The sequence below is a fragment of the Octodon degus genome, unplaced genomic scaffold (genome assembly GCF_000260255.1).
Source record: "Octodon degus isolate 3935 unplaced genomic scaffold, OctDeg1.0 scaffold00081, whole genome shotgun sequence".
Classification (NCBI taxonomy): domain Eukaryota; kingdom Metazoa; phylum Chordata; class Mammalia; order Rodentia; family Octodontidae; genus Octodon; species Octodon degus.
The window spans coordinates 7,506,207-7,517,332 of NW_004524657.1; the positions used below are offsets into that span (position 1 = coordinate 7,506,207).

Sequence of the window (11,126 nt, forward strand, 5' to 3'; positions counted from 1 at the left end):
TCTCAGTTCTTACATACAAAGAAACATTTTTTGTTTTTCTATTACTATCATCACACACGCAAGCACACACACACACACACACACACACACACACACCCCAGACACAAAACACAACCAAGTCCATCAGATCACTTCAGAGCCTACTCCTGGGCTTCTGTGCAGAAACCACCATAGTTATGGTTAATGAGGAGTTCAATGAACTGTTCTTTACCTCACCAAGAAAAGTATACCGCCTGCAAGGAGTAGGCTCTTCGTCTCCGTTATTTACTCCATTAAGAGCAGGGCGGTGAAGCCAGAGACGTGACCTGAAAGCGCTTTGGAGGCCTGGAACTCCTGTAGCGAAAGCCAAGGGACTTTGCCTTTTTCATCATCCAAAGGACAGAAATCATCCTATTTAAACTAGCAGGGCTCACTGCCTGAAGACATGGGCCTGACAGGACAGGAGCAAATTCTGGGTGTCGTCCCGCGGCCCTTGCTTGCCCGCTCCCGAGCCTGCCGCCGCACAGTGCCACATCAGCGGCTGCACTGCACTTCCAGGTTCCTTAGGAGGATGCGAGGAGCTAGCCCGGTGGGCGGGGGCGGCCTGAGCCCCGCAGGAGTGTCGGACCGCTCAGCCAATGGGCTGCAAGTGCGGAGCTGAGCCCACCAATGAGCTGGGGCTTCTTCTAGCCTGGGCTGCTCAAGCTCTTTACCGCGTAGGGACCAGATGAAGCACATCTGGCCAGCTGTGCTAGGAGACTGTGTGGCCTCTTCAGAGGCAGGACGTCACCTAAGCACGTCCTCCACGTCGTCTCCGTCTAGCTATTTATTATTTATTCAATTTCGCCAAGAAGCAACCAGGGCACCAAGCTTGAAACTTTTTCCCCCACCCCCATGAGAGAAGGGCTAGGCCCGTTCAACACATAGTTTAATTTTCAGGGACTTCTGAGATCAAAAGAACAGAAACAGCAACAACAAAAGCCCAGCCGCGGCGGCCTGATTTTAAACTGGCAAAGTTAGAAAAATAAAGTTTGGGTAAACAGAGCAAGCTGGGTAAGTTTTGAATACTTGCTGGATATCATATTTCTCCTGCTGTGATCTCTGTCCTGTCTTTGCTGTTCTCACCAGCCTTGTCTCAGAAGAGAGAGAGAGAGAGAGAAAATATCTCTTGGTAGCACACACTACACAGACATTTCGTTTTCTCCTCATCTGTTTTGCGAACATTAAATTTTTTTGTCTTTTTTTGTTTATATTTTGGGATGTGCTGTTTTAAAATTTGCAGGGAACGAAAGTTTGATTGGTATTTTGTTGTAAGCCTCTCATAACTCCAAAGTTAAATGGTGCTATTTTTTTCTTATCTTTTTTTTTTTCGCTGTGAGAACATTGTATACATTTATGAAGACTGAAATCTTTATCAATCCTCCACTCCCTGCTTCCATGGAAGACTGAAAAAATTATCTGGTCTATTTAGAATTAATACAACTTTTGCTTCTGTTAGTAGGATGTTTTGTATTAAGGTATTTAAAACTTGGCTTATATAGGGAATTGTTGAATCTTTCATTTAAATTGAATCTGATTGTAATCCAAATATATGTTTTCTGTGTTCCTTTATCTCCAGTGCAGGACTCAAATACTTTTATGATTGTTAAAATATTAAAAAAATAACAGTGTATCCATAAATTTATGTTTATGTTCAACTTGTAATTCTATCAAATTAATATTCACAGTGATTGCTATATGTTAATGTTTGCAAATATTTCTGGTTTATATTTCAGGATTTAGAAATAGGATGATGAAAAAATGTTGAGCTAGGTGTATAGCTGAGGTCCTCTGTATCTGAAACATTTATAATTTCCTTCCGTATAAAAAGTTATAAATTTTAAATTTTGTTACACAGGAGATCTGACCAGAACTGAATTTTAATTTCTAGCTCAGAAAGTACTAGGTTGGAATTTGGCCCTGAAATTATACATGGCAGAGTGTTTTTGATTCAGAAAGGTAATATGCACAAAAGGGTGGGACAACTGCACTGGTTTTTAGAGATGGTGGGTGAAGAGGATTGTTGCTGTAGAGAAACAATGTTCAGAGCCAGATGTTTAGTTTCACCTCAGACCTTACAGCATGACCTGGGGCAGGTTATGCAGCCCATCTTTGTTTTATAATGTTCTTAGAATAATAATGTCTGCTCCAGGAGTTTGTCTATAGGACTGAGCTCACATATGTGCACCAAGCAAAGCATGCTGTTTTGTGAGTCTGCTGTTGTGCTCATTCTGCGTGGCCTTCCTTCCCAGGTTCCCCTGCTGCACATCATTTTCCCCTGCTGCCACTCTGACTACTATGCTAGAAACTAGCATTTAGTACTGAGCACTTGGTAGCAGGACTCTGCAAGACTGTATAGAGAAGTGAGACTTTCATGGAACAGAAGATAGAATTGATCAAGGGTCTCACATCTTGAAGGTTCTTGGTATACAGGGGATATTTTAAAAGGTCATTTTACTGTATGATGGCTTTACAGAAAGCTTAGCATTTCTGGAAAGAAGTTTGTCAGTCAGTTTCAGTTGGGGATGAAGTAGAGAGATCAAAGATCCGCGGTTATTATTCTATGAGTAAGGGGAAGCAGGGGTGAAGACAGTGGCTGAAAACTGTGTAACTCTTCTGGAGCCTTCAGGGTAATCTGTCGGAGGTTACTGGAAAGAAAGGTTGGCAAGTGGCACAAGTAGGAGAGAACAACATGTAGTTCCAGATGGGGAAGGAGAGGTTTGGGAGTTCAACTAGTGGAGGTTGGTGAGCTGAACTGGCAGCAGTTATGCAGTCTACTACTACTATGTTTCTGGAATAAACCAAGTGTTGCACTGATTCTCTACTTCATGCCCAACATGCTTTCCTCAGCTGCTGTGCTGCTTCAGTGACTTCAGTTCAGGGGTAGGCAGAGCTGGGTAGTAAGTCCAGGCCACATGTATTGAATTCACTCAGTGGTGATTGTCTTGGAGCTCTATTTAAATGATCTGAAGCACTGAGCCTTTAATCAAGCCACTTTATGTTAAGGCCACTCCCAAGTCTTGGACATGGATGTGATTGCTATAACCATCTGATGTCCCCACATACATAGTGTGCAGAATCACTTTCTCATCCTGCTGATGAAATCATTGCAGATAGTCACATGGCAATGGCAATACTTGCAATCTTATAATATACTTAGAATTTTATAGTTTAATCTTAGAATTTTATCATTTAGTATTAACATTTTATAACTTGTTATTCTAGATAATACCTGAATATGCAGCTAAATTCGACATTCTCTTGCCTTCTCTGTCATTTTATTTATCTATGTTTTTCTTTTCTTTTTGTCTTTGAGACAAGGTTTTGCCATCCAGTTCAGGCTGGCCTTGAGCCTACTTTGTAGCCCATGCTGGACTCGAACTTGTGATGATCCTCCTGCCTGAGCCTCCCAAGTGCTGGGATTATGAGTGTGCAACCACACCCAGCTGCCTTCTGTGTCTTGAGTACATTGTGATGAGGCAGAGATCTGTGCCTCATGCTGCTCTTGACCACCTGCCTGAGCTCAGGCAAGACGTGGAGCCATTAGACCTCTCTGCGCCATCATCTGCGACATGTTCTGTGAGGTCTTACTCTCTTGGATGACTACTTCCTCTTCTCATTCCATCCCTAAAGCAGTCTGTTGCTTACACATTTGATACATCTATGGCTACTGTTTTCTGACCACTTAATAGATGACAAATGTTGTTGCGAGTGTTTAATATGGCTTAGCCCATGGCGGTAAGGGTTGGTACCTGAGTATGTACTATTTTTATGATTGAGGAGACAGAATCAAAGACAGGTTGAGTGACTTACTCCCACTTAATGAGCAATGGCAGATACAGTAATGAGCACTTCAGTTCCAGAAACTGAGCCTTAGTCATTAGACTGCTTTGGGAGTGGTGATGATAGGGAAGAGCTTTGACTGCTCTTGTTTGTGGTGATGATAGTGAAGAAGTTCAAGGAATAAAGACTGTTGGAGTCAGGGGAACATTTGAAGAGACAGAGTTGATAACACTTGGCTGAAGGCTCCAGAACATCAACCGGAGTTTTGTCTACGAGGTGTGCTCAATGCAGAGACAGGAAACATGTCACTTACTTATTAGATGGATCCCATTGCAGGCAAACATTCTGTCTTGCCTCTTGTTTCAGAAAGAGCTTACCATGACAACTGGACTTGTCGTAGACCTTCAGTAACTGTCAGTTAAATAATTGTCACAGGCCAATCAGATAGCTCAGCGGATTAAAGCGCCTGCTCAGGCAAGCACAGAGTTGGATCCCTGGCATGCTGTGCCGGCCCCATCCCCAGGTGGGCTGAGACAGCGATTGAGACTGGGCGTGATGGCATGTGCCTATAATCTTAGTGCTTGGGAAGCTGAAAACAGGAGAATCATTACAAGTTCGATTTGTGTAGTGAGACTCTGTTCTAAACACATGAAAAATATTGTCCTCATTTAAGAAAGGAAGTTGTAGCCATGATACTTTTATTAAAAATATAGAAACTATGAAATATTATAAGACTTGTTAAAAATTAGGGCAGATAGGAGATAAACATTGCATTACTACTTTTTGGACATTGTTTTTTCTCAATTTTTTTTTTTTTTTTTTTGTGGGAGGTAATGGGTTTGGGGTGAGCAGTTTTCATGATGAAGGTCCCAGAAGGGCTATTTTTGGTGTAAGTTATTACTCACACCCAGTCTGGATTTGAAGTCTTTTAAGAAATCCATTCCTTAAATTTTTTTATATTGAATCAACTTTAAAATATTATTTGGAAAACATTTTAACTCACTCTTTATTTCGTTACTTTCATGTAGTCACCCCTTGCACCATAACATTGGAAATAAACAAGAACAGATGCTTTCTAGTCAGATTGTATGGGTTTCAATTCCAGATCTGTTCTTGCTAGTGTGACCTTGAATAAGTCACTTTATCTAGGATGCTTTCGTATCCATAAAATGGGGCTATCAAAAAGCATTACCAAAGTTCACATAAAGTATTTTAGCTTAGTGTCTGCCTCATAGTAGAGACTAAATAGAAGCCATCAATCTTTTACTGTAATATATATATATATTATATGATATATGTATATTTCATATATGGTAGATTTATATTATATATTATATGTTCATATTTATATATTGTATATTGTATACATTTTTAAGGGGGGCAATTAAATGGCATTAAATGCGTTGTTTAATGGTCATTGAAATGTTTTGTGCCCTAAACTTTTCATTTTCTTTAAATTGAAGAGGCTTTCCTCATTAGCTGAGCAGCCTTCAGTTTTATGTGCACAGCTCCTTTCGTTACTGCAGCAGTCCCTGGGTGCATGGAGTTTTGTTGCTTCCTCAGTGTTGGTATAGTCCCTCAGTTGTGTGTGTCAAGCTGATGACTGCACAGAACCCAGACATTAGACAAAACAGTATTCTGAATGTTTTTGTGAAGGTATTTTTTAGATAAGATTTACATTTAAGGGCCAGCCAGATAGCTCAGTGAATTAAAGAGCCTGCTTAGGCACAGGAAGAACTGGGGTTTGAGCCCCCGGAGTGTTGTGCTGCCCTGCCCCCGGGGTGCGGTGAGGCTGCAAATGAGACTGGGCACGGTGGCCTGTGCCTGTAATCCCAGCGCTTGGGAGGCCAAAGAAACAGGAGAACCACTACAAGTCCTATCTGTGTAGTGAGACCCTGCAGACCTTGTACTAAATACAAAATAAATAAATAAATTATTTAAAAAAGATTTACATCTAAATCAATAGATTCAGTATACTCTTTATAATGTGAATGAGTCTCAAGCAAACATTTGAAGATCTCTACAAAAAAAAGACTTCATTAAAAAAGGAGATAATTCTGTCTCAAAACTGCCTTTGGAAGTACGACTAGTACATCATCTCTTCGTTGGACTCTCAGCCTTCTGGTCTATGCTGTACCATTTGCATTTAGCAGTCTCTGCAATTTTCTGACTCTGTTACTAAAATCAATAACATGCTCCTCTTTTAAGTAAGCTGTATATGTTTCTTTGGCTATTATGAATAATGAGGATATGAACATTAATGTAAAGATCTCTATTCAAGTCTTGTTTTTTAGTTATTTGGGTATATAATCAAAGTGGAATTGTTAAATTGTATGCTAATTCTATTTTTAACTTTTTGGGGAATTTCTCTACTGTTTTTCATAATGACTGCACTATTTAATTTACTACCAATACACAAAAACACAATTTCTCTACATCTTCACAAATATTTGTTATTTTCTGATAATTTTTAGTGTTTACATCTTAAAAATTTTATTGGTACATGCTTGATATACTCAATGATCATATTCATTGTAGGGAATTTGTACCTGTACATCATATGGGAGGTAATGGGTTTGGGGTAAGCAGTTTTCATGATGAAGGTGCCAGAAGGGCTATTTTTGGTGTAAGTTATTACTCACAATCAGTCTGGATTTGAAATCTTTTAAGAAATCCATTCCTTAAATTTTTTTTATATTCTTCTTATTTTTTTCCTATTCCCCTCATCTCCCTTTGACCCTTACTTGCTTACAAAAGCTTTGTTTCCATTTTTCCTTTCTAGTTCCTTTTCTTTCTCTCTTCCTCTTTTTGAACATTTTCTTCTCTGTTGAATACTTTCTTTCTACTTCCCAAAAACTATTCTCCATTTTGGTCTTTATTTGTGCATTCAGTTCTCACACAAAACAAACAACGAAATATTTAAACACCTGTGTCTGATTTATTTCACTTAAAAGTATAGTCTAAAAGTACATCCATGTACCTAAACATCAAATTTATTCTTCTTGATGGCAGGAATATTTTCTTCATCCATTCAGCTGATGATGGGCATCTGGGCTGTTTCCAAGATTTAGCTATTACAAACTCCACTGCTAGCGATATGGGTATGCATATATTGCTGTGGCATGATGCTTTAAACTTTTTCAGGAAAATACTAAGAGTAGGAATAGTGGGATCAGATCTCTAGGTTCTTTTTTTTTTGGAATCTCCATAATGATTTCCATGTTAGTAGTATCAATTTTATTCCCATCAATAGTGAAGGAGGATTCTATTCCCCCACAGCCTCACCAGCCTTAGTTCTCAGTTGATTTCTTGGTAAAGCTATTTTAGCTGGAGTGAGATGGAATCTCAGTGTTGCTTTAATTTATGTATCTTGAATGACCAGTGATGTTGAACATCTTTTCATACATTTATTTGCTATTTGTCCTTCTCCCTTAGAGAAATGTCTAATGATTTCAGATGCTCGCTTTTGGATAGGGTCTTTAAATTTTTTGGAAAAAGCATCTGATTTTTTTTTTGAGTTCTTTATATATTCTAGATATTAAACCATTATCCAAGAAATAGTTGATAAAAATGAATTCCCATTCTGTGGGTTGTCTCTTCACTCTATTGATAGTTTCTTTTGCTTTGCATGTTTTTAATAAAGTGACAACCCACTTGTTATTTTTTGTTTCACCAGGGTTTTTTTTTATAAAGTCTTTGCTTACACCAATATCTTCAAGAGTTCTACCTATTTTATCTTCTAGCAGATTAACTATTTTTGTTTTAATATTTAGATCTTTTCTCCATTTTGACTTTAGCTTAGTGCATGGTGATAGACATGGATCTAGTTTTAGTCTTTGGCATGTGGAGAGCCAGTTTTTCCAGTTTAATGAAGGGGCTGTCTTTCTTCCAGTAGGTGTGTTTGATCCTTTTGTAAAAGATAAGATGGCTGAGTGTGTTCATAGTTGTGTCTGCATGTTCTAATGTATTCCACTGATTTTCAGATCTTTTTTTTAATCTCCAGTACTATGCTGATTTTTATCACAGCAGCTTTGTAGTATAATTTCAAGTCAGGGACTGTGATATGTCTTGCCTTGCCTTTGTTGCCCAAAATTGCTTTTGCTATTGTAAGTCTCTTCTGATTCAGAATGAATTTTAGGACTGTTTTCTCTAGTTCTGTGAGGTGTGCTAATAGTATTTTGAACAGGATTGCATTAAATTCATGTAACAATTATGGGATTATGTCCACTTTCACCATGTTGGTTCTTCCTATATATGAACAAGGGGTATCTTTTCATTTTGTAATATCCTCTTTAGTCTCCTCTTTCACAGTACTATAATTTTCAATGCATATATCTTTTACCATTCTTGTTAGATTGATACATATTTCTTTTTTAATGCTATCAGAAAGGGTGTGTTTTTCCTAATTTCTCTGTCAGTGAGTTTATTTTCTTGTTTTTCTTTTGTGAATGGTAGTGTGAATAATATTGTTTTCTTTCATGAACAGTGTTGTGAGTGGTGCTATTTCACTACTTTCTCACAGTGAGTTTGCTATTTATTTATAGGAATCCAATTCATTTTTTGCATTGACTTTATATTCAGGTACACTACTGAATTTGGTTATTAAATCTAGCAGTCTTTTGGGGTCTTCTATGTAGAGCATTATGTGATGAATAAATAGTGATAATTTAACCTCTTAGTTTTCTATCTTTATTCCTGTTCTTCCTCTTGTCTTTTTGCTCTGACTAATGTTTTGAGGACTATATTGAATAGAGTTGTACTGAGTAGTACATCCTTAGCTTGTTCCTAATTTTAGAGTGAATCTTTCAATTTTTTTGATCATTAATATGATGTTGTCCTTTGGATTGTCATAGATACCTTTTATCATATTTATATAAAAACCTGTAATGGTTGATAATTCCATCAACTTTAGAAGTTTAGAAGCTTTTAAAAAATATTTATTTACTTATATATCTGGTACAGGGTCTCGCTACATAGCTTGGACTCATAGTGATCCTCCTGTCTCCCTAGCACTATGATTACAGGCATGCACTACCAGTCTGAATTCAGTGGCCAGCATGGTGCACCTCGGGTTATGGGGCTACCATGGCATGTGGTATTGGGGATTGAACCCAGGTCCTTGCACTTGGCAGGCAGGTGCTTAGATCATCGAGCTATCTCTGCAGTCCAGAAGTTTAGAAGCTTAACTAAATAACTCAAAAGTTCTACATCCTAGGGTGTAAAGGACATGCCCTTATGCTGTTCATACTCAGAGGTAGCCAGGGCCCTCCTGAGCCTGTGGAAGAGGAGAACAGGGAGATGATATGAGTGCTGCATCCACCAGAGGGGAAGTAGTTTCCATACATTATGAGGGAGGACAAGAGGCTTGCTTGCTTCCCCATTTTTCTCTTGTTGCTTTTGCTGTCTTTTGCTCTGAGAGCTATTGTCCCTCTGCCACGCCACCCTATCTTGTAGTCAGCTCATTATGGATTGAAACCTCCCTGAACTGTGTAGTGGTTGATACATTGTGTCAACTTGAGAAGTTTAGAAGTTTAACTAAGTGACTCAGCAGAGAGCCAGGGTTCTTAGTTTGTAAAAATCCTCATCCTGTGCAAGAGGAGGGCACTGACATTGTGTGAGTTCTATACTCCCAGTCCCAGGGTAGCTAGTTTATAATATAGGGAGGGGAGAGAGGCTGGCTAGAAGCCTCATCGGCTGCCCTTCCCTTTGCTCTTTGCTGTTTTATGCTGCCATGAACTGCTGCTCTCTGCCATGTGCCACTCTGCCTGGGAGCCAGCCGAGTATAGACTGAAACCTCCACAAACTGTGAGCTACATAAACCCTTCCTTCATTTTGAGTATCAGGTATTTGTCCTAGCACTGAGCAAAAAGTAATCAAGACAATTTGTAAGCTTTAAATAAACCTTTCCTTCTTTAAATATTGGTTTCAGGTATTTTGTTCCAGCAACAAGAGAAAGTAACCAAGAAGATGCCTACTGTTCCAATTTTCCTTAGAGTTTTTTTTTTTTTTTTTTTATCATGAATGGATGCTGGAGTTTTTCAACTTTTTTTCTGCATATACTGAGATGGTTATGTGATTTTTGTTCTTGATTGTGTTAATTTGGTGTATTAAGTTTATTGGTTTGTACATGTTGAACTTTCCAGGTACTCCAGGGATGAATCCTAGTTGATTATAGTGAATAATCTTGCTGATGATTTGCTGCACTCTGTTTGCCAGTGTCTTATGAAGGATTTTCACATGTGTATTCATTAAGGAGTTTAGCTTGTAATTCTCTTTTTGGTTGGATGCTTGTCTGGTTTTGGTATCATGGTAGTGCTTGCTTCCAAGACTGAGTTTGAGAGTATTGCTTCCCTTTCAGTTTCTTTAAAGAGTTTGAAGAGTAGTGGCATTAAATCTTCTCTAAGACTCACTTCAACAGTGAATCTATCAGGTCCTGGGATTTTCTTTGCCCTACTTTTTAGTTATTTCTTCCATGTAATTCACTGATATTGGATAATTTAGAATTATTTTATCTTCTCAGTCATCTTTGGTAATGCACATGTATCAAGTATCTGTCCATTTCTTTTGAATTTTCTATCTTCTCAGGATACAGAAAATTGGAGTAGGTACTGATGATCTTCTGGATTTCTGCAGTATCCTTTGTGATTTCTTTCTTTTCATTTCTAATTGCATGAGTTTTAGTCTTTTGTTTTCCTTTTGTTGGATAGAGTTTGCTAAGAGTTTGTATATTTTATTTAATCTTTTAAAGAACCAACTCTTTGCCTCATTGATTCTTTGTGTTCTTTTTTAATCTCCCTTGCATTAATTTGTATTCTGATCTTTATGATTTCCTCCTCATCTGTGCTTTGGGCTTAACGTGCTCTTCTTGTTTTAGAAGCTTGAGGTTTAACGTTAGCTTATTTATTTGAGCTTGCTCTCTTTTTCTGATGTGGGAACTCACTGCTATAAATCTCTCTCATAGGATTGCTTTCATTGTGTTCCATAAGGTTTGGTATGTTGCACTGACATTATCATTTAATTGTAAAATCGTCTAATTTCTTCTTTAATTTCATCTGTGAGTCATTGGTTCTTCAGAGGGTGTTATTTCTTTTCATGTTTTAATATAGTTTTTATGGTTTCCTTTGGCATTTATTTCCAATTTCATTGCACTATAATCTGATAATATGCATGGGATGATTTTAGTTCCTTTATATTTACTCAAGTATTTTCTATGAACTAGTATGTTGTCTATTTTGGGGAAAGTCCCATGTGCACTGAGAAGAATGCATTGCTACTTTTTAGACTATGCATAATTCTATTGTTATTCCTGATTGTTCTACTTTAGC

General features: G+C 38.1%; 1 protein-coding gene across 1 annotated transcript in view; it reads left to right on the plus strand.

Moving 5' to 3' along the window:
- Positions 1-731: 731 nt before the first annotated feature.
- LOC101570286 (transmembrane protein 45A) overlaps positions 732-11,126 on the plus strand; it is a 113,635-nt gene continuing 103,240 nt past the window's right edge. The window contains exon 1 of the mRNA XM_004636587.2: positions 732-1,032. The gene's annotated coding sequence lies outside the window, so the exon portion shown is untranslated. The remainder of the gene's footprint in view (positions 1,033-11,126) is intronic.